The sequence below is a fragment of the Lepus europaeus genome, chromosome 21 (assembly GCF_033115175.1).
Source record: "Lepus europaeus isolate LE1 chromosome 21, mLepTim1.pri, whole genome shotgun sequence".
In the NCBI taxonomy this organism is placed as follows: Eukaryota; Metazoa; Chordata; class Mammalia; order Lagomorpha; family Leporidae; genus Lepus; species Lepus europaeus.
In genome coordinates, this window is record NC_084847.1 from 45054593 (window position 1) to 45078159 (window position 23567).

The 23567-nt window shown below is 43.4% G+C and overlaps 1 pseudogene; it reads right to left on the reverse strand.

Moving 5' to 3' along the window:
- Window positions 1–34: 34 nt before the first annotated feature.
- Window positions 35–23567, reverse strand: part of LOC133750523 (proline-rich nuclear receptor coactivator 1-like) — a 28328-nt pseudogene continuing 4795 nt past the window's right edge.

Genomic DNA, 23567 nt, shown 5'->3' on the forward strand with positions numbered 1-23567 from the left:
CATGGTCACACACAGAACAGTCACACACAAAAAGTCAAGACTAGTTTAAAGGGGGAAAGCCAAATTATTATTACTTTAAAATTTAATTATAACAGATTTTGTTGGCATTAAAATTAGAGGCATCTTAAATTTGAATAATGCATATGTACCAAAAACAAGAAACTAAATTTGGTAGAAATAGGGAGATGAATTTTTCCAGTAATTATACATTGGAAGGTAGAAATCAATTTAAATAAAGACAAACTCCATTGTTTACAATGATTGTGCTACAGATTTAATCTTCAGTAGTGCATTAGTAAACTATTCACGTTTAGATCTTCACCTTGAGATTTGACAGCTGTTTCTTGGTAAACTCTCAGTACCTTGAGCAAATAAACTGGTCTTCCATGTGCTTTAGTACCCTTAAAATTTTTCCATTATCTATAGAAAATATATATTATAACATATAATATTATAAATATATGTATATATACACACAAATCACCTGCCATGTGGGCAGGGCAAAATACATACTTTCATAACAAAACTATAATGCACCTCTCAAATATGAACAATATACACATAATGCATGGTATACAGTATTTACAAAATACAAAATATAATGCAAGCTGTTTATATATAGCTTTTAAAACTCATCGTTTGTACTCTTACAAAGCAACAAGGCAGCTTTCCAGATCTGTACCAACTTCCAAGAGTCCAGGGAGTTGGGAAAAAACTATGTTTTACATATGTATTGAAATCTGAAATCTTAAGTTTGCATTTCAGCAGTGTTTTCAAGTACACCGCTATCAGCTCCCCATTTTGGTTGGAATTTTCAACAGGGCTTCCCATCCAGTGACTAGGAGGCTCTGGAAGAACAGTAGGAGATGGTGGATTACTACATTTCATGCCAGCATAATTTTCCTTTTGGCTCACTTCAGTTAGAAATGCTGATTTCTTCAAATGCATGTTTTTAATATTCTCTGTATTTTTAAAAGGTCTTTTTTTTCCTGCTTCTGAATTCTATCAGATGAATCAGAGTCCTGCCATAAGTTACTTTCATTTTTTTTGTAGGAGTCATCTTGGTCACTGGCAACTTAGGTTTGCTTTTCTGTCTATTTTTGGTTGTTCACTCACTTGTATAGCATTGACAAGCTGGCTGTGGGAAAGGGTAACTTTCTCTGATTTTCCTATCTTTGATTTTAAAACCTCTTATCTGGGCGGGAGTTGGCCAGATGCTGCGGGTCACAGTGGCCCAGGGACCAAGTTCACTCCCTCAGTTGGCTTGCTGTCCCAGGAGCCAGGCATGAGACAGCAGCCTGGCCTGGGGCCTCCTGCACCCTGCTCTGTCCTGCCACCCGGATGGGCCGCGCTCCAGCCTCTGTCAGTGCTGCGATACTGGTGGAAGCGGCTGGACAGCTGACCCATCAGGCTGACCCATACCTTGTTCACCACTTCTTCTGCGCCACCTGAAGGGTGCCTCCCGCATCATGGGGCTGCAGTTAGGCAGAGCTACTGGAGCGCAAGGTTGGGGGATCACACAGGAGATGTCTCCCTCTAGGAAGTGAGGGAGGAAGAGGGTCGGGGTCAGCACCCAGGAGTCTGGGATCCAGGGTAAAGGCGGCAGAGCTGTGGTCACCATCAGGAGGGTCCTGGAGTAACCGCTAGCAGAAAAGCCAAGCGGCGCAAGCAGGCCACCCAGGATGAAGGGCACCTGCTGCTGGACAGAGACAGAGGTCAGAGTGCTAGGAAGAAAGTGGCTCAGCAAGAAGTGGAGGAAAAGGGGGAGGAAGTGAAGCCATTGTGATTCCAGGGCAGTGGTGGTGGTTTCTGCTGAGAGAGCCAGAAAGAAGTGCAGACCACAGACCACGGGGACAGTGGCAGAGCAGCAACAGTGATTCATGTCTGACCACAAAGGAATAAGATTCTTCTGTTTGGATAATTACACAAAAACATGGCCCGTAAACAACACTCTGTGAAATGAACAACAGATCATTGAAGAAATCAGAAGTCAAGTCTAAAACTATCTTGAAACAAACAAACAATATTGGAGACACAAAATCTCAAATCTTGGGAACACAGCAAAAGCAATAATAACAAATGTATAGTAAGAAGCAACTAGATTTTTTAAAGCAAAATTTTCAAATAAACAACCTAACAAAGCATCTCAAATACCATGAAAAGTAAGAACAAAACAAAAATTAGTAAAAGAATAGAAATATCCATGATAGAAAAATAACAAATGAAATAGAGTCTAAAAAATACAAATGTCCAGTGAAATGAAGAATTGTTTTCTTGAAAATATCAAGAAACACAACAAACTTGTGGCTGGAATGACCAAGATAAGAAAAGAAGAATGCAGGCATGGGGTGTCTGGGACTGTGGGTCTGGTGGAAATGAACCCTGCAGCATGGGGGTGGGGTCTGGGCCTGCTCGGTGCCAGGCTGCGCCCCTGCCTTCCTCACCCACTCTGACACCTTCTCTGAGCCTCATCCAACCCATGAATGGGGCCTGCCGGTGGGAGAGAGAGGACAAGACCCAGGCGAGGGCTTCCTAGCAGGACGGGAGGAAGCAGCTGGGTGAGGGTCCCTTCACTTCTTCATTTGATCATTCATCCGTCCTTTGCTGGAGCCCCCTGGGGTCAGCCACCAAGGCCATCACAGCCCCTGCATTCGCGGGTCAGACGCCAACCACTGAGGGGGAGGCTGGGAAGGGAGAGGGGGTGGGGGGACATGACTCCCAGCAGACTGAGGTGGGTACGGAGGAGCTAGGCTGGGAGGGCCGTTCCTGGGGTCTGGTGACCAGGTGAGGGGGTGGCTGCCAAGAGCTGTGAGTCGGGGTGGGGACGGCTGTTGAGAGCTGCTAGTTGGGTGCCAGTGGCATCCGACACCTGCTTTAGGGAGCTCTTTCTGGACGCTGGAAGTCGAGGTAGAGGTGGGAAGTCATGTCAGTCATGGCACGGTGGCTTGTGGCTTGTGCTGCGGCCAGGTTGGTGGCCAGGGTCCAGGGCTGACTCTGTGTAGCTGAGGCTGGGGTGTGTTGAGGGGGGAGCAGCAGCCTCTGCTATGGGCCTCACTCTTCCCAGGCCCTCCCTGGAGGGGGCACCCATCACCTGGCCACATGTGATGCAGATACTCGGCTGCCCAGAGGCCCTTGGTCTCAAACCAGGAGAGCAGACAGCTGGCTGGGCGTGGCCTCACCCTGCGCCCTGCTGGAGGAAATCAGAGATGAGTGCAGCCCCCACCCTGGCTCCTCTTGGTCAGGGCCCAGGGACAGCAAGGGCAGCAGGCAGGGGAATGACTGCGGCCCTGAGGCCTTGGGACTGCTCCCATGGGGCCTGGACGGGGTGAGGGTTTACAGGTCTGGATGGACCCTGAGGAAGCTGTGAAATCAGTGGCCTTGGCAGAGACGGAGGCGGGGCAACGAGGGCTGAGGACGTGCCTGGCTGGGCCCAGCCAACCCCTCCTGAAAGGCCCAGGAACTCAGCCACAGCGGGGGAGCAGAGACCTGGCCGTCAGGGGACTGAGGAATGTTCTTGGCTTCCTCTGGGCCTGTTGCACTGTGTCTTGTTTTCTGGGAAACAAATGTAGGGTTTGAAGCCCTTTCCCGTGTGCACGGAGGCTGGCACATGTCAGCAGGCTCTCAAGGCCACAGAGGCCCCTGTGGAGACCCCAGCCCCTGGTGTCCCCACGGGCACCCTTGACCGTGACCTAGGCCTGGCACTGCCCTGACCTGTGGCTCCTCCTGCTGCTGGCTTGGGCCCAGTGGGAGGTGGAGGTGGTGGCTGCCACTCCCACATCCTGGGCTGATGGAGCCCCAGGTCCTGCCCCCTGAGTGGCCTCTCAGGAATTCTTCATGCCCATGGCCCAAGGGTCCTACCCAGGATCCTCTGGGCCTCCTGGTCCGCCACTGTCTCTGCCTTACTTTCCCTGGACTACTGACCCCTACCCGGCCTTGGGTCTCCCAGCTGGGCTTGAAGCCCCTCGTGACCCCTTAACCCTAGCCCCCACCCTGCACCAGCTCGGCTCCAAGCTAGAAGCCCTTCCCTCCATGGCCATGCCTTCCTCTCCTCGGACATGGTCTCTCCTGCCCCGTGGTCTTTACCCTCCCCAGCAACACCTGCCCAGGACACTTGGAGCTTCTTTCTAGCCGGGGGCCGCCTCTGTGCCTGCCTGGGGGACAGAGGGCGCAAGTACTGGCGGCACCTCCAGGAACCCCTGGGCCCTCAATGGGGTGGCCGAGCACAGGAGAGCCTGGGGCGAGGGAGAAACAGCACAGGGAAGCCCGAGACCACTGCCCACTCATGGCTGACCAGTGGCCAGCTGCTCCTATGGCCACCACAGTGGGAGGGCCTGATCCAGGGTGGCCCTGGAAACCCAGAGCAGGTGAGGCTCCCCTGGCCCTCTCCTGGTGACCTGTTCTGCCCTGGAGACCCCAGCTGGGAGTTGGCTGCTGGTGCCCAGTCTTCCTGGGGGTCTCCTGGCCTCCCTGAGTGTTAACAGCACAGCCCCATGAATGCCTATGGCTCCAGGGGCTCCTGGCTGCCTGGCATCCCTGAAAGGCAGGTCAGTGGGCCGAGGGCTGAGGGCGACTGCAGCGTGTGATGCCACAGAGTGGCCACACATGGTTTCTGTCTGGGCCCACAGAACGCCCAGTGCCAGAGTGACCTGTGTGCCCTGGGGACCACCCCACTGCCCGATGCTGGCACAGAGGAGGAAGAGACACAAGGAGTGCTCTGTCTTTCTGTTCGGTTTTCCCATAGACCCACAGACTGTGCTAAAATAATCCCCTTCTCTGAAAAAAAAGAAAAATGCAAAAAAATAGTATCAGAGATACAAAGGAATCTTGCAAAACTGATACCACAGAAAAACAAAGGATTATTAGCAACTATAACATAAATAACTATAGAACATGGAAAACCAAAGATAAATAAATACATTTATTGACACATATATCAAAATTGTACCATGAACAAATGGAATACTGGAGTGCACCAATGACTAGTAATAAAATTGAATCAGTAAATGAAATTTCCTAATGAATAAAAACCTAGGACTAGATGGTTTTGCTGCTGAATTCCACTAATATTTTAGTGAATCATCTTCTCAAACTTTTCCAAGAAGCAAGAATCACCCTAAATCCATCTGAAGAGGTAATGTTACCTTAATACCAAAACCAAATAGGGAAACAACAACCAAAAAGGAAACTATAAACAAATGTGCAGAAATTTAAACAAGATATTAGCCAATAGAGTATAACAGAATATTAAATTCTCATCCACCATGATCATGGAAAATTTTTGCAAGGAATGCAAGGATTATTCAACATATAAAATTCAGTAAGTGTAATGCATCACAATAAAAGAATGAAAGATTAAAATCTCTTATAATCATTTCAAAGGATGCAGAAAAATCATCTGATAGTATTCTACCCCATTCATTATCAAAATCTCAAAGAAATTAAGTATGAGAGGATCATAGATCAATATAATAAATGCTAAACAAGTACTGACATACCACAATAGATATCATGCTAAATTGGAAAACATTACAGATTTTTTTAACTATCTAGCACAAAAGAAGAATATATACTCTCATTGCTCTTATAAATGTAGTGGAAATCTTAGCCAGAGAAATTAGGAAAAAATAAAAAAGTTAAAAGACTGTATAAGTAGCAAAGAAATAACTCAAAATTTCCCTGTTTGCAGATGATATGTTGCTGTCTACAGAAAGACCTACAGAGAATGTAAGACTTTATATGGAGAGAATTGAAAATGAGTCTTGATGTGAATGGAAGGGGAGAGGGAGCGGGAAAGGGGAGGGTTGCGGGCGGGAGGGAAGTTGTGGGAGGGGGGAAGCCATTGTAACCCATAGGCTGTGCTTTGGAAGTTTATATTCATTAAATAAAAGTTTAATAAATGGAAAAAAAGAAATACAATAAAGTTACATGACACAAATTCAAGATACAAAAAGTAGTAGCATTTTATATGCCAATAACAAACTTGTTGATAAAGAAATCATAGAAGTAGTATCATCCATAATTGCTGCTACAAAACAAAATGTTTAGTAATCAATTTAACTAAAGTTATGAATAACCTCTACAGGGAAAATTTCAAAATGCTGATGAAAACTCAAAGAAAAAAGAGATATGTCTCCCATGTTCAAGAATTGGAGAGTTTATCTTATTAAAAGGTTAACACCACCTAGAGTTGACATACACATTAAATCCCATCTCTATCAAAATAACAATAGAATTCTTTACGTAATTAGAAGAAGCATTTCCTAAAATTCATATGTAAACACATAGGACCCTTAATAGACAAAGCAATCTTGAGGAAAAAGAAAACCTCTGGCTGCATCCCTAATTTTCTAATGAGTAACTTCAAAAAACACACACAAACACTTGCATATGGTTCTGCTGAACTATGTTTTTTATTACATGTACTCATTATTTAGTAGAGTATTAAGCCTTTGATTAGAATGTAAATTTAGCCTGCGTGGTGGCTCAACAGGCTAATCCTCCGCCTAGCGGCACCGGCACACTGGGTTCTAGTCCCGGTCGGGGTGCAGGATTCTGTCCCGGTTGCCCCCCTTCCAGGCCAGCTCTCTGCTATAGCCCGGGAGTGCAGTGGGGGATGGCCCAAGTGCTTGGGCCCTGCACCCCATGGGAGACCAGGATAAGTCCCTGGCTCCTGCCTTCGGATCAGCGCAGTGCCGGTCGCAGCACGCTGGCCGTGGCGGCCATTGGAGGGTGAACCAACTGCAAAAGGAAGACCTTTCTCTCTGTCTCTCTCTCACTGTCCACTCTGCCTGTCAAAAAATAAAAAAAAAGAATGTAAATTCAAAATGTTAACTCAAAAATGCACATAACTATCATAATGAAAACAGCATATTTCTGGCATAAAAAGCAAACACATATAACAATGGAATGGGATAGAGATCTGAGAAATAAATACCCAAATCTTTAGCCAAGTAATAAATAGCAGGACTCCCATTAGCAAACACATACTTCGCATTTATTTGGCACCTACTACAGTCTTATTGTCTGCATATTATAGGGCAGAAAACAGAGACCCATAGAGAGGAGGAAACACTCTCAGAATTGTTTGCCACTCAGCCTGATGACAAAGCTGTCAATCAGGCTCTCTGCCTAGGCCAGCAATGGGGAAAGCAGATAACTAATTGGAAGAAACTCTTGTCCCAGAAGTGCTACCTGTGACTTCAGGCACTCTCCCCTGCTCTATCTGAGCATCTGGTTTCTGTTTTTTTTTTTCAAAAAAGATATATTTAGTTTATTAAGGCAGAGTAACAGAGAGGGTTGGGGGGACAGACAGAGAGATCTTCCATTGGCTGCTTTACTCCCCAGTTGCCTGCGGCAGCTGAGGCTTGGGCAGGCTGAAGCCATGAGCCTAGAATTCCACTGGATCTTCCATTGGATGGCAGGTGCTCAAACACTTGGGCCATCATCCACTGCTTTCTGGGGTGCATTAGCAGGGAGCTGGACCAGAAGTGAAGACACCAGGGCCAGAACCAGAAGCCTGTGCTGTCTACACAAGGGGAGCATAGCCTGCTTACCCCTGAGGTCATGGTGAGACTCTGAAGACACTTTAACAGCACAGAGTTCAGTACAAGCAAACACTGCTATCTACTCCACCTGCTAGATGCATGCAAAGCCTAACATGACTGGAGCTGTTCCCTCCAAAGGTCTTATAAGTACTTAGAGCCCTGGAGAAGGAGGACATTGCCAGGGTAGAGGGATGGGGAAGCCACTTTCACTTGGTGGGAAGTGCCATGGATAGACCAGCAGGGTGAGGAGGGGCCCTGGGGCTTCCTGGGAGGCCTCTGATTTCCAGCAGAGAGCAGAGTGAGGGGGTGGCAGCCCTTCTTACCAAACATTGGAGAGAGAAATTTTGTCCAGTTCCAGAGATGCCTGAAAGGGGTCCGAGACCAACTGGTTCATGACCAAACAGGCATCACTAGAATCATCCACACATTCATCCACCCACATATGTATTCATCACCCATCCAACTAACACCTATGCATCCATTCATCCATCCACCCACCCTATCATCCACCCATCCAGCCTTCTTTTCACCCATCCCTCCATCTATCCACCCATTCACACACACCCATCTATCCTTTCATCCATATGCTCAACACAGACACTTGTTTATCCATCTAGCAGATTCATTTCCTAGGCCTGTATGTCCCAGCAGTAGGTTGTGAAATCTAGTTAGTGGGTTGATCAGTATTTTTTAACAGTATATACTTATGCTTAAGGCACAGTGACAGAGAAAGGCAGAGAGAGAGAAATCTTCCATTCTCTGTTTACTCCTCCAAATGCTCCCAACAGCCTGGGCCAGGCTGAAAACAAGAGCCTGGAACTCCAGCTGGGTCTCCCATAGGCATCCAGGGCTCTCCTATGGGTGCAGGAGCCCAAACACATAGGGTCTTCTTCGATTGCTTCCCAGGCACTTCAGCAGTAAGCGGGAGAGGAAGTGGAACTGGCCCTCACATAGGAGGTGCCAGAGATGCAAACAGTGGCTTAAACCCACACTGTGCCACAAACGCCAGCCCCAGCAATTTTATTTAAAAATCAAATATACCAGAAGAGAAAACACTAGAACCCAGCAGACACAGCAGATGTGTATTTCTCTAACTTTTGCTTCTGTTTTAGAAATAGGCAGTGTGAACACTACTGTGACCCAAACATGCTTCTTCCTAGAGGCCATGGACAGGACCACGGCCAAGGCTGCTGGGTCTAAAGGCCAGTGGGAGAACAAGCATTGTGGAGCAAGGAGGGTGACAGTGGAGGACGGTCACAGTGTGAGACCTCCCTGGACACATGTGAGAATTCTGGGTTCAGGGCTGCACTGTCCCCAGAACGACCCAGCCCACGTCTGTGTGTCACTGAAAGGCCACTTCCCATTGTTCCCAGGGCCCACAAACACCCTCTCAGCGGTGGATGGGACAACAGTCAGACATTGGAGACCTCCTTTCCAGCTTCCAGACCTGAACCCAGGAGATGACTTGAAACACAGCTGCAGGGTCTGTTAAGAAGGTCCCCACTCAGTCTGTGGTGAGCACTGACCCCCCCCACCCATCCAAAGTGAGCTTGACCCTGAGGTCCACTGGATAACAGATTTGGTGGTGGCAGGACAAGGAGCAGAGCAGCCCCTCCTTCCCTGGCATGGGTGCCTCCACATCAGAGCCCTTAACCTATCCTGGCCTCCTCTCCCTTCCTTGGCAGCAAATAAAAACAACTGAGAAAATAAAAATGAAGGAAGAATGCTGCTCTGGCTTCTGCGCACCCATGCCACCATTGTTCCCAGCCCTCAGCACAAGGCCTCAGGCAGCCTTGGGTCCTGTGCTGACATGGCAGCCCTCATGCTTGGTCAGTGATGGGGATCAGGGCACGGTGACTCACGCAAGAAAGAAGTGGGCTGCAGTGCCCCCTCCTCCTGCCAGCACTCCACCACAGCCTGCTCAGCTCACTTCTCGCCCTCACTGCTCAACTCACCTCTCATAGCCCATCCACAGGATGGGGCAAGGCGGGGACCAGACACTGGACTTGTACCTGCAGCAACTGTCTGGTGTCTGCAGGTGCCAAGAGGAAATGCAAGAGAGCATGTTGCTGAGCAGGTCTCCTGGCTTTGCTGGCTAGAAGCTCTGAACACTGGGCAGACTATGTGTTCCCCGACAGCACCCCTCCCTGGCAGTCTGCATGCTACCATGCACCCCTCGCCAGCAGGCTGGCCCAGGGAGGAGGCCAGGGCCATGGAATCCCAAGGCCATCTTGGAGGACTCTCCCATTCTATCTTAGTCCCTGAGACATAAGTTAGAGATGAGGGTTGGCTCCTTGGGCAGAGGACTTATAAGCTCTGGTGGCCTGCTATAGGGCCTGGTGCATAAAGCTACAGCCTACAATCTAGCATCCATATGGGCGGCAGTTCAAGTCCCAGCTGCTACATTTGGATTCAGCTTTCCGTTGTATTCTGGGAAAGCAAGAGTGATGGCCCAAATCCCCTGCACTCCTGTGGAAGACCTGAAAAAAATCTCCTGGCTCCGAGCTTCAGATTGACCCAGCTTGGCCATTGAGGCCATCTGGGGAGTGAACCAATGGATGGAAGACCTTTCTCTATGTCTCTCTCTCTCTCTCTCTCTCACTGTCTACAACTCTGTCAAAATAAAAAATAAAAATAAATAAAATTAAAAAATGTAAATATCATTGTTACAGAAATCACCTGATAGCAAAACAGTTTTAATTAATAAAACCAACCCACCAGTGTCAAACTGTTTTTCCTGTGTGAGAAAAACAAAGATCATCTGTTCTGACACAAGGTGTAAAAAAAAAAAAAAAAAAAAAACCACTAGCCAATGAATAAAAACCACTTTTAAATTACTTAAAGACAGCATGCAATCATTTTCATTCAATGGATGTTTTTCAAAACTTCATTCCTTTTAAGATTTAAGAGAAAAAATGTCCCCTCAATTTCAAGTTCGTTCATACAGGTAATGAGAACTCACACCGCATAAACATCTGCCATGTACAGAGGGACACATAGATGAGAAATAGATTTTTAAAAATTCAGGTTATAACCTTTCCTAATTTGACAAGTCAAGTGTACTCCATGGAACCCTGCTGTGCATTGTAGGAATAAAGATCACAAAACTTCCCTCACTGTATGCAGACACAGGTCCCTACCCCCACTAGTCAGATGCCACCTCAAGTAGTAACTCCCTAAGTGACAACAAAGCCCTAAAGATTTACAAGTAAAAAAAAGTTAAAGGTAAAAAAAAAGTAAAAGTAAAAGATTTACGAGTAAGTGTTCCTATTAAGACATGTCTTTGATGCTACAAGCACATTATTAAGTCCATCTAATCCAAATTGCTACAGAGGTCTTTTACAGCAATCACAATAATCTGAAAATATTCAACAACAAGAGTTATTCTTTTTCCCCAAGAAGAGGTTAAAGCATTAGTCATCTCTACTTTGCAAGCTACTTGAAATGGAATAATAAACATTTAAAAAATCATAAAAAAAGGAAAACTCCCTCCAATAAGGATCTGCAAGAGGTAGAAATTTAAAGCAGCATACACTGTTTAAGCTCCATCAACCAGGGAACAAAATGGTATTAATCCGAAATTACATTAATGTCTGCTGCTTACAATATTGAAGACTCAGAACATGGGTAGTAATTTATCCCTAAATTTCATATTCAAAATTTCCACATATTAATATCATTATGATAGTTTTCACTAGTATATAATTGTTTTAACAGAAAAGTACATGTTTTCATAATCCAGATAATCTAAAGACATTATTGGAAAAATCACACTGACAAACTCTATATTCATTTAGCTTATAATTATACATTTTAAATGGGCAGATTTTATTCTTAGTTCCTCAGGTTCATAATATTACCTTTAAAAAAGCTTCTGTGCCTCACTTATAATATTGAGATCTCATACATTTCAAAGTGTTCCATTATGAGTATGTGTTCATCAAGTGTTCAGTTTAGTGTGTCTAAAAGTCTTAATTTCTCAGTTACCTGAATGCATCTTACTGAACTCAAATGCTATTAAATTTAGCATCTCATGTTACTTAGAGGTTAAGGAGTGAGAATGACTGCAAATGGACATAGTCTTCTTTATAGGGAATGAAAAAGTTCAAATAGACTGTAATGAGAACTGTACAACCACATATTTACAAAAAGGTCATTGAATTATACACTTAAAATCGATGAATTTTGATATACAAATTACATCTCAAAAAGTTTCTCCTTAAAAACATAATTCAATTATCTAACAGGGAGAATTCTTGGTATAAAACAATATTCTGATTAGTATATATAAATAAAGTTTGGAATTCTCTAGAACAAAAAATAACAATCATTATCTGGCAATTATATATATTATAGAATATTTTACTTGTTGTTTAAATGTTTTATATACTTTCTGCACTGAATGTGTGACATTCCTAAAACAAAAACAGTATTTTAGTTAAAATAATTAGTGATTCATTAAATAATCCTGCAGTATGTGATGTGGGAAAAGTCAGGTGGACAGTTCATAAGTTGGAGGCCACACCTCCCCCACACCCATGCAATACTATCAACACACCTGTCAACCAAATGACCCCACCCCAGGATGTACCTTCTCTTACCTAGGATCTGGGGGTAGTACTATGTAACCACTCCTCTTTCCGAAGCTCATAAAAAACCTTATAAATGGAGGGGGCTCTCTCTCCCTCTCTCTCTGTCCCCTCATGGACCCATGGGAAAGCAGGGTATGGAAGTCCCTCTTTACGATTCCTGGCCCACTCTCCCTAAATAAAGCCCTCATATCCTTGTATAATCATCTCACTCCACAGATAAACCTTATCACACTGCGCACAGTGTCTGTGCTAGTGATCTTGAACATTTTTTCATGTGTCTGTTGGCCATTTGGATTTCTTCTTTCGAAAAATGTCTATTGAGCTCCTTGGCCCATCTCTTAAGTGGGTTGTTTGTTCTGTTGTTGTGGATTTTCTTGATTTGTTTTAGATTCTGGTTATCCACCCTTTATCTGTAGTATAGTTTGCAAATATTTTTTCCCATTCTGTCGGTTGCCTCTTCACTTTCCTGACTGTTTCTTTTGAAGTACAGAAACTTCTCAATTTGATGCAATCCCAAATGTTAATTTTGGTTTTGACTGCCTGTGCTCCTGCGGGCCTTTTCTAAGAAGTCTTTGCCTGTGCCTATATCTTGCAGGGTTTCTCCAATGCTCTCTAATAATTTGATGGTTTCGAGTCGTAGATTTAAGTCTTTAATCCATGTTGAGTGAATTTTTGTGTAAGGTGAAAGGTATGGGTCTTGCTTCAGGCTTCTGCACGTGGAAATCCAATTTTCCCAGCACTATTTATTGAATAGGCTGTCCTTATTCCAGGGATTAGTTTTGGATCTTTGATCAAATGTTAAGTTGGCTGTAGATGTTTGGATTGATTTCTGATGTTTCTATTCTGTTCCATTGGTCTATCCATCTGTTTCTGCACCAGTACCATGCTGTTTTGATAACAACTGCCCTGTAGTATGTCCTGAAATCTGGTATTTTGATGCCTCTGGCTTTGTTTTTGCTGTACAAGATTGCTTTAGCTATTCGAGGTCTTCTGTGTCCCCATATGAATTTCAGCATCATTTTTTCCAGATCTGAGAAGAAGGTCTTTGGTATCTTGATTGGTATTGCATTGAATGTATAAATTGCTTTTGGGAGAATAGACATTTTGATGATATTGATTCTTCCAATCCATGAGCATGGAAGATTTCTCCATTTTTTGGTATCCTCTTCTATTTCTTTCTTTAAGGTTTTGTACTTTTCATCGTAGAGATCTTTAACGTACTTGGTTAAGTTTATTCCAAGGTATTTGATTGTTTTGGTAGCTATTGTGAATGGGATTGATCTTAAAAGTTCTTCCTCAGCCATGGCATTGCCTGTGTATACAAAGGCTGTTGATTTTTGTGCATTGATTTTATATCCTACTACTTTGCCAAACTCTTCGATGAGTTCCAGTAGTCTCTTAGTTGAGTTCTTTGGGTCCCCTAAATAAAGAATCATATCATCTGCAAAGAGGGATAGTTTGAGTTCTTCCTTCCCAATTTGTATCCCTTTAATTTCTTTTTCTTGCCTAATAGCTCTGGCTAAAACTTCCAGAACTATATTGAAGAGCAGTGGTGAGAGTGGGCATCCCTGTGTGGTACCAGATCTCAGCAGAAATGCTTCCAACTTTTCCCCATTCAATAGGATGTTGGCTGTGGGCTTTTCATATATTGCTTTGATTGTATTGAGGAATGTTCCTTCTATACCCAGTTTGCTTAGAGTTTTCATCATGAAAGGGTGTTGTATTTTATCAAATGCTTTCTCTGTGTCTATTGAGAGAATCATATGGTTTTTCTTCTGCAGTCTGTTAATGTAGTGTATTACGTTGATTGTTTTGCAAATGTTGAACCATCCCTGCATACCAGGGATAAATCCCACTTGGTCTGGGTGGATGATCTTTCTGATGTGTTGTTGCATTCTATTGGCCAGAATTTTATTGAGGATTTTTGCATCTATGTTCATCAGGGATATTGGTCTGTAATTCTCTTTCAATGCTGCATCTCTTTCCGGCTTAGGAATTAAGGTGATGCTGGCTTCATAGAAAGAATTTGGGAGGATTCCCTCTTTTTCGATTGTTCTGAATAGTTTGAGAAGAATTGGAGTTAGTTCTTCTCTAAATGTCTGGTAGAACTCAGCAGTGAATCCATCTGGTCCTGGGCTTTTTTTGTTGGGAGGGCCTTTATTACTGTTTCAATTTCTGTGTCAGTTATGGGTCTGTTTAGGTTTTCTATGTCTTCCTGGCTCAATTTAGGTAGGTTGTATGTGTCCAAGAATCTGTCTATTTCTGATAGATTTCCCTGTTTGCTGGCATACAAGTCCTTGTAGTAATTTCTGATGATTCTTTTTATTTCTGTGCTGTCTGTTGTTACATTTCCATTTTGATCTCTGATCCTATTGATTTGGGTCTTTTCTCTTCTTTTTTTAGTTAGTTGGGCCAATGGGGTGTCAATTTTGTTTACTTTTTCAAAAAACCAGCTCCTCGTTTGGCTGATTTTTTGTAATGTTTTTTTGGATTCAATCCTGTTGATTTCTTCTTTGATTTTAATTATTTCTCTTCTCCTACTGGGTTTGGGTTTGGTTTGCTGCAGATTTTCCAGATCCTGGAGATGACTTGAAAGCTCATCTATTTGGTGCCTTTCCAATTTCTTGATGAAGGCACCTATTGATATAAACGTTCCTCTTAACACTGATTTTGTTGTATCCCATAGGTTTTCGTATGTTGTGTTTTTATCCTCATTTACTTCCAGAAAATTTTTGATTACTCTTTTAATTTCTTCTATGACCCATTGTTCATTCAGGAGCATGTTGTTCAGTCTCCATATGTTTGCATATGCTCTAGGGATTCCCGAGTTGCTAATTTCCAATTTGATTCCTTTGTGGTCTGAGAAGCTACATAGTATGATTCTAGTTCTTTTGAATTTTCTGAGACTTGCTTTATGGCCTAGTATGTGGTCAATCCTAGAGAAGGTTCCATGTACTGCTGAGAAGAATGTAAAGTCCTTAGATGTAGGATGAAATGTTCTGTAGATATCTGTTAGATCCATTTGGGCTATAGTGTCATTTAAATCTGTTGTCTCCTTGTTGATCTTCTGTCCTGTTGATCTGTCTATCTCTGAGAGTGGAGTATTGAAGTCCCCCAGTACTATTGTATTGGTGTCTAAGTCTCCCTTTAAGTCCCTTAACAAGTCTTTTAAATAAGCTGGTGCCCTGTAATTAGGTGCATATACATTGATAATCGTTATATCTTCCTGTTGAATTGATCCCATAATCATTAAATAGTGCCCCTCTTTGTCTCTCCTAACAGTTTTTGTGGTAAAGTTTATGTTGTCCGATATTAAGATGGCTACGCCCACTCTTTTTTCATTTCTGTTGGCGTGGTATAATTTTTCCAGCCTTTCACTTTCAGCCTGTATGGATCATTGTTGGAAAGATGAGTTTCTTGTAAGCAGCAAAAAGATGGGTTTTGTTCCTTAACCCAATCTGCCAATCGGTGTCTTTTAACTGGACAGTTCAAGCCATTAACATTCAATGTGACTATCGAGAAGGAGTAACTTTGCCCTGCCATTTGCCAAAGATATTTTCTAATATCTGGTTTGAGATTCCTGTGATTTTTTGCTGTGAGGTTTCCTTCCTTTATATTCTTTCATATTGGTGACCGTGTTTCTGTGTTTCTGAGTGTAACACATCTTTAAGCATCTTTTGCAGGGCTGGATGAGTAGCGACAAATTCTTTCAATTTCTGTTTGCTATGAAAGATCTTTATTTCACCTTCATTCACAAATGAGAGCTTTGCAGGATATAATATTCTGGGCTGGCAGTTTTTCTCTCTAGTACCTGGGATATATCTCGCCATTCTCTCCTAGCTTGTAGGGTTTCTGATGAGAAGTCTGCTTTGAGTCTAATTGGAGATCCTCAGAGAGTAATCTGACATTTCTCTCTTGCACATTTTAGGATCTTTTCTTTGTGTTTCACTGTGGTGAGCTTGATTACAACGTTTTGTGGTGAGGATCTCTTTTCATCATGTTTATTAGGGGTTCTATGAGCTTCCTGTACTAGGATGTCTCTGTCCTTCTCCAACCCTGGGAAATTTTCTGCTAGTATCTCACTAAAAAGGCCTTCTAATCCTTTCTCCCTCTCCATGCCTTCAGGAACTTCTAGAACCCGAATGTTGGGTTTTTTAATAGTATCCTGTAGATTCCTGACAGTATTTTTTAGATTTCTGATTTCTTCTTCTTTTCTTTGATTTGACTGCTTCCTTTCCTGTTCTTTGTCTTCTAATTCCGATATTCTCTCTTCTGCTTCACCCATTCTGTTTTTAAGGCTTTCTAATGTGTTTGTCATTTGATCTATTGAGTTCTTCATTTCATTGTGTTTTTTTTTGTCACTATCACAGTTTCATGTTCTACTAGTTGTTTCATATCATTTTGATTCCTCCTTAATATTTCATTTTCGCAAGAGAGATTTTCTATCTTGTCCATTAAGGATTACTGTAGTTCAAGAATTTGTTTTTGAGAACTTCTTAATGTTCTTATCAATTTTTTGAGATCTGCTTCTTGCATTTCCTCTATCTCTTCATCTTCATAATCTTGGATTGGGGTGTTTTTTTCATTTGGGGGCATTATAGTGTCTTCCTTACTCTTGTTACCTCGGTTTCTATGTTTGTTGTTTGGCATGTTGGAGATAATTTATGTTTTTTTTTTTTGGCTGTGGTGTTTTTTTCTCGTTATACTATGCCTCTAAGTGGGCTGTCTGCTTTGATGGATCCTTAGAAGCTGTGATGGGTGTGGCCAGAGAGCTCCGCTTGATTCTTCAGGTTTAAGGCTGTGCAAAAATTGACTCACCCAGATTGTTCTCTCCCTTGCTCCTTGCTGGATTGCGCTCTCTCTCTCTCTCTCTCTCTCTCTCTCTCTCTCTCTTTTTTTTACTCAGTTGGGAAGTTATTCGGTACAAGTGAGTGGAATTGAGTGTAGTTGAAATCTGGCCTCTGTGAGTATTCGTTTGATCTACCCCTGGGACCACACAAAGAGTTTATGCAGCCCTCAATGTGTTTTCAAATTTCACGGAAGTTCCAAGGTTACTGAGTTTGTGAACTCCTTGGTGGCACTTTACATATGTAAAATGGTGCCTTCTCTTTGTTTTGCTCAGAGGCCTCTGCTTCCCCCCCCAATGTCTCGGGTTTCTGACGCCTTTGTCTTACCTCCCATTGGTTCCCGCGCTGGGGAGATTCTGAGGCTGGTCTCCCACGGTTGGGTTTCCACGCGGTGGGCTCCCTGTAGGTCCTCTGTGTCACATCCACTAGATCCGGAAGCATTTCCTCTGCAGTTTTTTTCTTGAATCTTTTCCTAATGCTACAGTAATTCCACTTTTATGAAACTTTATTTTCCCAAACCACGGCACACGTCCTCACTATCCGCCATGTTGGCTCCGCCCCAGGTCACTTGATATTTTCTACATGCACTTTATAATGTTTGTACTTTTTATCTCATTTCTCAATGTTAGAATATGGGTTAATTTTAATTTTGTTATAATGGAAGAAAATGTTTCATGTTTATACCAGATTGTGGGATTCTTTGGACATTTAGACAGTTGGGAATTTCTAAAATTAAGGATTTTATCATGTACATTAAATAGCTACATACTACATTCTTAAAAATGTATTCTGAAGAGTCCTCCAAGATGGTGGAATAGGGAGGGAGAACAGTGATAGTCCAGGAAAAGACAGTTTAATAAAAGTGGAGATACTGTAGTTTCAGGGAAGAGTTACAGAAAAACTACAGAGGAAACTCTTCTGGAACTAGTGTGATATGGTGGACCTACAAGGAGGGCATGGGCACCCACGGCTCGGGACCCCAGTCACTGAGTCTATGCACCAGCACAGGAAAGGGAGGTGAGGCAAAACCACAGTAGCCCAAGACACTGCCGGGAAAGTGGCAGGAAGAGCCTAGAGGGAATGAGGCTTGAAGCCCTGTGGGAGAAAGTTCACCAGCCTAACTAGAGGAGAGAAAAATAAATCAATAAATAAAAGGGTCCAGTACAGACACGATTCTCTCTTTCCACTCACCTTACAAAGGCAAGCAAGACAAAAAGCAGGCACCATTTTGGACATACGTAAAAGCTGCACCCGCCATCAGCCAAGCAGAAAAACCTGACTCTGGTGGGAAGAAATAACAGGAGGTTAGGACCTAGTGAATGTGTGGAGCTAAGGAACTGAGACTGTGGGGAAAAAAAACTGAGGTTGTGTGAGAGAACTCACCGAGTACCTGAGATGTGAGTACTCTCGGGAGAGTACGAAGACTTGGTAACCTTGGCAAACCGGTGGGAGACTGCAGGGGAATTTGAGCTTATGCTGAGGACTACACAGATCCTTTGTGTGGTCCTTGGGACAGAGCAGACGAATATTATACCCACAGGGGCCAGAGCTCAGACATTGACTACCTTCAATTCTGCTCAGGTGTGCAGAATTACTTCCCTTCTGAATAAAGAGAGAGATTGATTGATTGATTGATTTACCACACCTAACCTGGATGTGTCACCTTTAGCACGCCTTTAACCCTGAAGAACCGAACACAGCTCTCTGGCCACACCCCTCACAAGCCTCTAAGAATCCATCAAAAGCAGACAGTCCACTTAATCTAGAGTCACAGAATAATGAGAAAAACCACCACAGCAAAGGAAAAAAAAAAGAAGAAACCAAAGAATATCTACACAATGCCAAGCAACAAATGCAGAAACTGAGGAAACAAGAACAAGGAAGACATTATGACGCCCCCAAATGAACAAGACACCCCAATTCAAGATAATGAAGATGATGAGATGGAAGAAATGCAAGATACGGATTTCAAATAAATTTATAAGAACATTTAGGAGTTCTCAAAAACAAATTCTTGAGCAACAGTAATCCTTAATGGACAGGATAGAAAATCTCTCTCATGAAAATGAAATCTTAAGGAGGAATCAAAATTAAATGAAGCAACTAGTAGAACAGGAAAGTGTGATAGTGAAGAGAAATCAAAATGAAATGAAGAATTCAATAGATCAAATGACAAATGAATTAGAAAACCTTAAAAACAGAATCAGTGAAGTAGAAGAGAGAATAGCGAACTTAGAAGACAGAGCACAGGAAAATATACAGTCAAACCAAAGAAAAGAAGAGGAAATTAGAAATCTAAAAAAAATACCAGGATTCTACAGGATACTATTAAAAAACCCAACATTCGGGTTCTAGGAGTTCCAGAAGGCATGGAGAGAGAGAAAGGATTAGAAGGCCTTTTTAGTGAGATACTAGCAGAGAACTTCCCAGGGTTGGAGAAGGACAGAGACATCCTAGTACAGGAAGCTCATAGAACCCCTAATAAACATGACCAAAAGAGATCCTCACCACAAAACGTTGTAATCAAGCTCACCACAGTGAAACATAAAGAAAAGATTCTAAAATGTGCAAGAGAGAAAGGTCAGATTACTCTCAGAGGATCTCCAATTAGACTCAAAGCAGACTTCTCATCAGAAACCCTACAAGCTAGGAGAGAATGGCAAGATATATCCCAGGTACTAGAGAGAAAAACTGCCAGCCCAGAATATTATATCCTGCAAAGCTCTCATTTGTGAATGAAGGTGAAATAAAGATCTTTCATAGCAAACAGAAATTGAAAGAATTTGTCGCTACTCATCCAGCCCTGCAAAAGATGCTTAAAGATGTGAGTAAGTAAGTAAGTAGTTTTTTACATACAGGCACACGTGAGTACACAAATACACATACATGGACAGAAGACTGCCCTCCCGAAACACCTGACTGTAGAGTATACGGTCGCCATCACTTGACTAGAAGGCTCAGGGTTAATCCTGGGCGCCTCCTGAACCCATCAGGAAGGGGCCATCACCTCAGCTGCACCCTTACATGCTGTACTGAGGGGCACAGGAGTGTATGAAGGTATGTGGATTCCTGTCCGGCCAGGCCACCCTCACTGCACATGACCTGTGTGGCCCTAGTGTGCGGGGAGCTGCCCCGTGGGACTGTGCCCTCTGCATTCCCTCCTTCTCACCATTAAACAGCCCAGTGAGGCAGGCTGGGAAAATTGTAGGACACCTGGTGCCACTTAGTATAACCAGCAATGCCATCAGGTGACCTTGACAGACAACGAATTACAAGGACTTCTTGGCTCCATGTGGGGGGCCTCTGCATCCAGGCAGAGCCTTGTAGTAGGAGCACTTTGGGAACACATGTGCAATGCACACAGAGGAACACGGAGGATATGGTGGGAATGAATGAATAAGGGCCTCTGGCTTCTTGCTTCCATGAGTCAGTGTGGCCCTGTGGTGGTGGATAAAGAAAGAACGGCTGCAGTTCCCTCGCGGTAAGTATCTCAGCAAGGGACCACCTGTGTTCAAGGCCAGTATCTCCCTCCAAACCCTCTCCTTGCCCACTGCCTTAATACAGGTCAAGCTGCATGGCTGGAAGAAATCCCAAGCAAAGACATGAACCAACACTCTGGCCTGTCTGTCCTGGTGGACGCTCAGTCAGGGAAGAGTCATCCTTTCCCTAAATCCTGCCCTTCACAGCTCAAGCTGCAGATCCTCTTTGTTAAGCCTGTCCCCCTAGATTCAACCAAACCACACTCAAACCCGACCAGAGTAGCTACATATCCCGGGGGGCTTGTGATCATGGCAGCTGAAGACATAAAGACTGCCACACAAGCCACAAATTCTGCCAAAGGTGGGCTGCAAGTCTGAACCACAGGGGGCATTAGCAGTGTGATGACAGTGTGAGCCTCTGCTCAGAGGGAACCAATTCAAGACCTCGCCCTGGCACAGCCACCAGATGCCGGTGACACAGCTGTCATAATGCGTCGTCTTCTCTCCTAGGCCAAGCAAGGACGCACCCCAGAGCTTCTCACCCTGCCACAGCAGGAGCCCTGCTCTTCCTGGTGTGAAACAGCATGCAGGGACTGCACTGGTCTGTAGCCAATAGAAATGTGGTATGCATCACACCTCTCCTGGATGCCATTCCCAGCCTTGGGGCCACGGTTCAACTGTGGCCAGACACACGGTGGTAGTGGCAACAGGGAGGACACTTGATCTGCACCTGTCAATGCATGGGCAGCCCTATCCTCCTCTGGCCAGGCCAAGTGCTTGGGAGCCGGAGCCGAGGGACTACAGCAGGAGTGACAGCTGCTCTGAATAGGCCCCGTCATTCTCTCCCTAGCATGTCACCCACTAAGAATATTTTTACTGTTAGGCTTCAGCTAAGGGATGTTATCAGAACAAGTAGGCGAAGGCATAGAAAGGCAGTTGATGAGAAGGCCCTTTTACTGAAGTAATTACAGACAACTTGCTTAATTTGAAGAAAGGAATGGTGGAGCTCAGGAAGCACATGGAAGTCCTAATACACACGACCAGAAAGATCTTCACCGTGACCCACCACAGTCAAATTCTTCACACTCCAACATGAAGACAGGACTCTAAAATCACACAAGAGAAACACCAGACCTTTTCAGAGGATCTCCGATTAGAATCACATCTGACTTCTCATCAGACACCCTATACAAGCTAGGAGAAAGTGGTGAGATGTATGCCAAGTCTTAAAAAAAAGAGCTGTTAACCAAGAATAAAGTACTGTGCAAATCTCTCACTTATGAAAGAAGATGAAATAAAAAATTAAAGCCAGGTGAGGACATTTCTGCTGGCCTCTTGACACACACTTCTGCTCCACAGTAAACTTTCCACTTCAGCTTCCTGTGACTTTCTGAAGTATCCACCTGTATCTACTCAAGACATTGAATCCAGTTATAAATTGTCCAACAAAGAAAATGATAAGCCCTCCAATCCAATACCACTTCACTAGGCCATAAAGCAAGTATCAGCAAATTCAAAGAATTTGAATCATAAGATGCAGCTTCTCAGACCATAGTGGAATGAAGATGGAAATTAGCAACTCAGGAATCCCTAGAGCATATGCAAACATATGGAGACTGAACAACATGCTCCTGAGTGAACAGTGTGTCTTAGAAGAAATCAAAAGAGAAATCAAAAACTTTCTGGAAGTAAATGAGGATAACAGCACAACAAATCAAAACTTATGGGATACAGCAAAAGCAGTGTTAAGAGGAAAGTTTATAGCAATAGGTGCCTACATAAAGAAATTGGAAAGGCACCAATAAATGAGCTTTCAATGCATCTCAAGGATCTAGAAAAACTGCAGCAAACCAGACCCAAATCTAGTAGGAGAAGAGAAATAATTATAATCAGAGAAGAAATCAATAAGATTGAATAAAAAAATTACAAAAAATCAGCCAAACGAGGAACTGGTTTTTTGAAAAAATAAACAAAACTGACACCCCATTGGCACAACTAATTAAAAAAAGAAAAGACTCAAATCAATAAAATCAGAGATGAAAAAGGAAGCATAACAACAGACACCACAGAAATAAAAAGAAATCATCAGAAAGTACTACAAGCACTTGTATGCCAGCAAACAGGGAAATCTATCAGAAATGGATAGATTCCTGGACACATGCAACCTACCTAATTTGAACCAGGAAGACACAGAAAACCTAAACAGACCCATAACTGAGACAGAAAATGAAATAGTAATAAAGGCCCTCCCAACAAAGAAAAGCCCAGGACCAGATGGATTCACTGCTGAATTCTACCAGACACTTAAAGAAGAACTAACTCCAAAGGGATCACACTCACATAAACAAGACTAGTGTCTGAAAATACTAACCTACAGAATAAAAAAGGTAGAAAATGATCCAACATGGGAAGCGGGATACACAGCAGACTCATAGAATGGCTGATGTCCTAAACAGCACTGTGGCCTCAGAATTAGCCCTTAAGGCATTCAGATCTGGCTGAAGAGCCCACGAGAGTATTTTAGGCATGGAAAGCCAAGACACTCTGGCAAAAAAAAGAGGAACTAAATGAAAGATCTCTGTGAGTGAGATCCCAGTAGAAAGAATGGGCCATCAAAGAAGGAGGTACCTTTCTCTGAAGAGAGGAGAGAACTTGCACTTTGACTATGACCTTGTTGAAATAAGATCAAAGCTGGTGAACTCAAAAGGCTTCCATAGCCTTGGCAACTCATGACTAGAGCCTAGGGAGTTTACTGATGCCTTAAACAAGAGTGTCAATTTGTTAAGTCAACAACAGGAGTCACTGTGCACTTACTCCTCATGTAGGATTTCTGTCCTTAATGTGTTGTTCAATGTGAATTAGTGCTATAACTAGTACTCAAACAGTATTTTACAGTTTATGTTATGTGTGGGTGCAAACTGATGAAATGTTTACTTAACATATACTAAATTGATCTTCTGTATATAAAGATAATTGAAAATGAATCTTAATGTGAATGGAATGGGAGAGGGAGCGGGAGATGGGGAGGTTGTGGTTGGGAGGGAAGTTATTAGGGGGAAAGCCATTGTAATCCATAAACTGTACTTTGGAAATTTATATTTACTA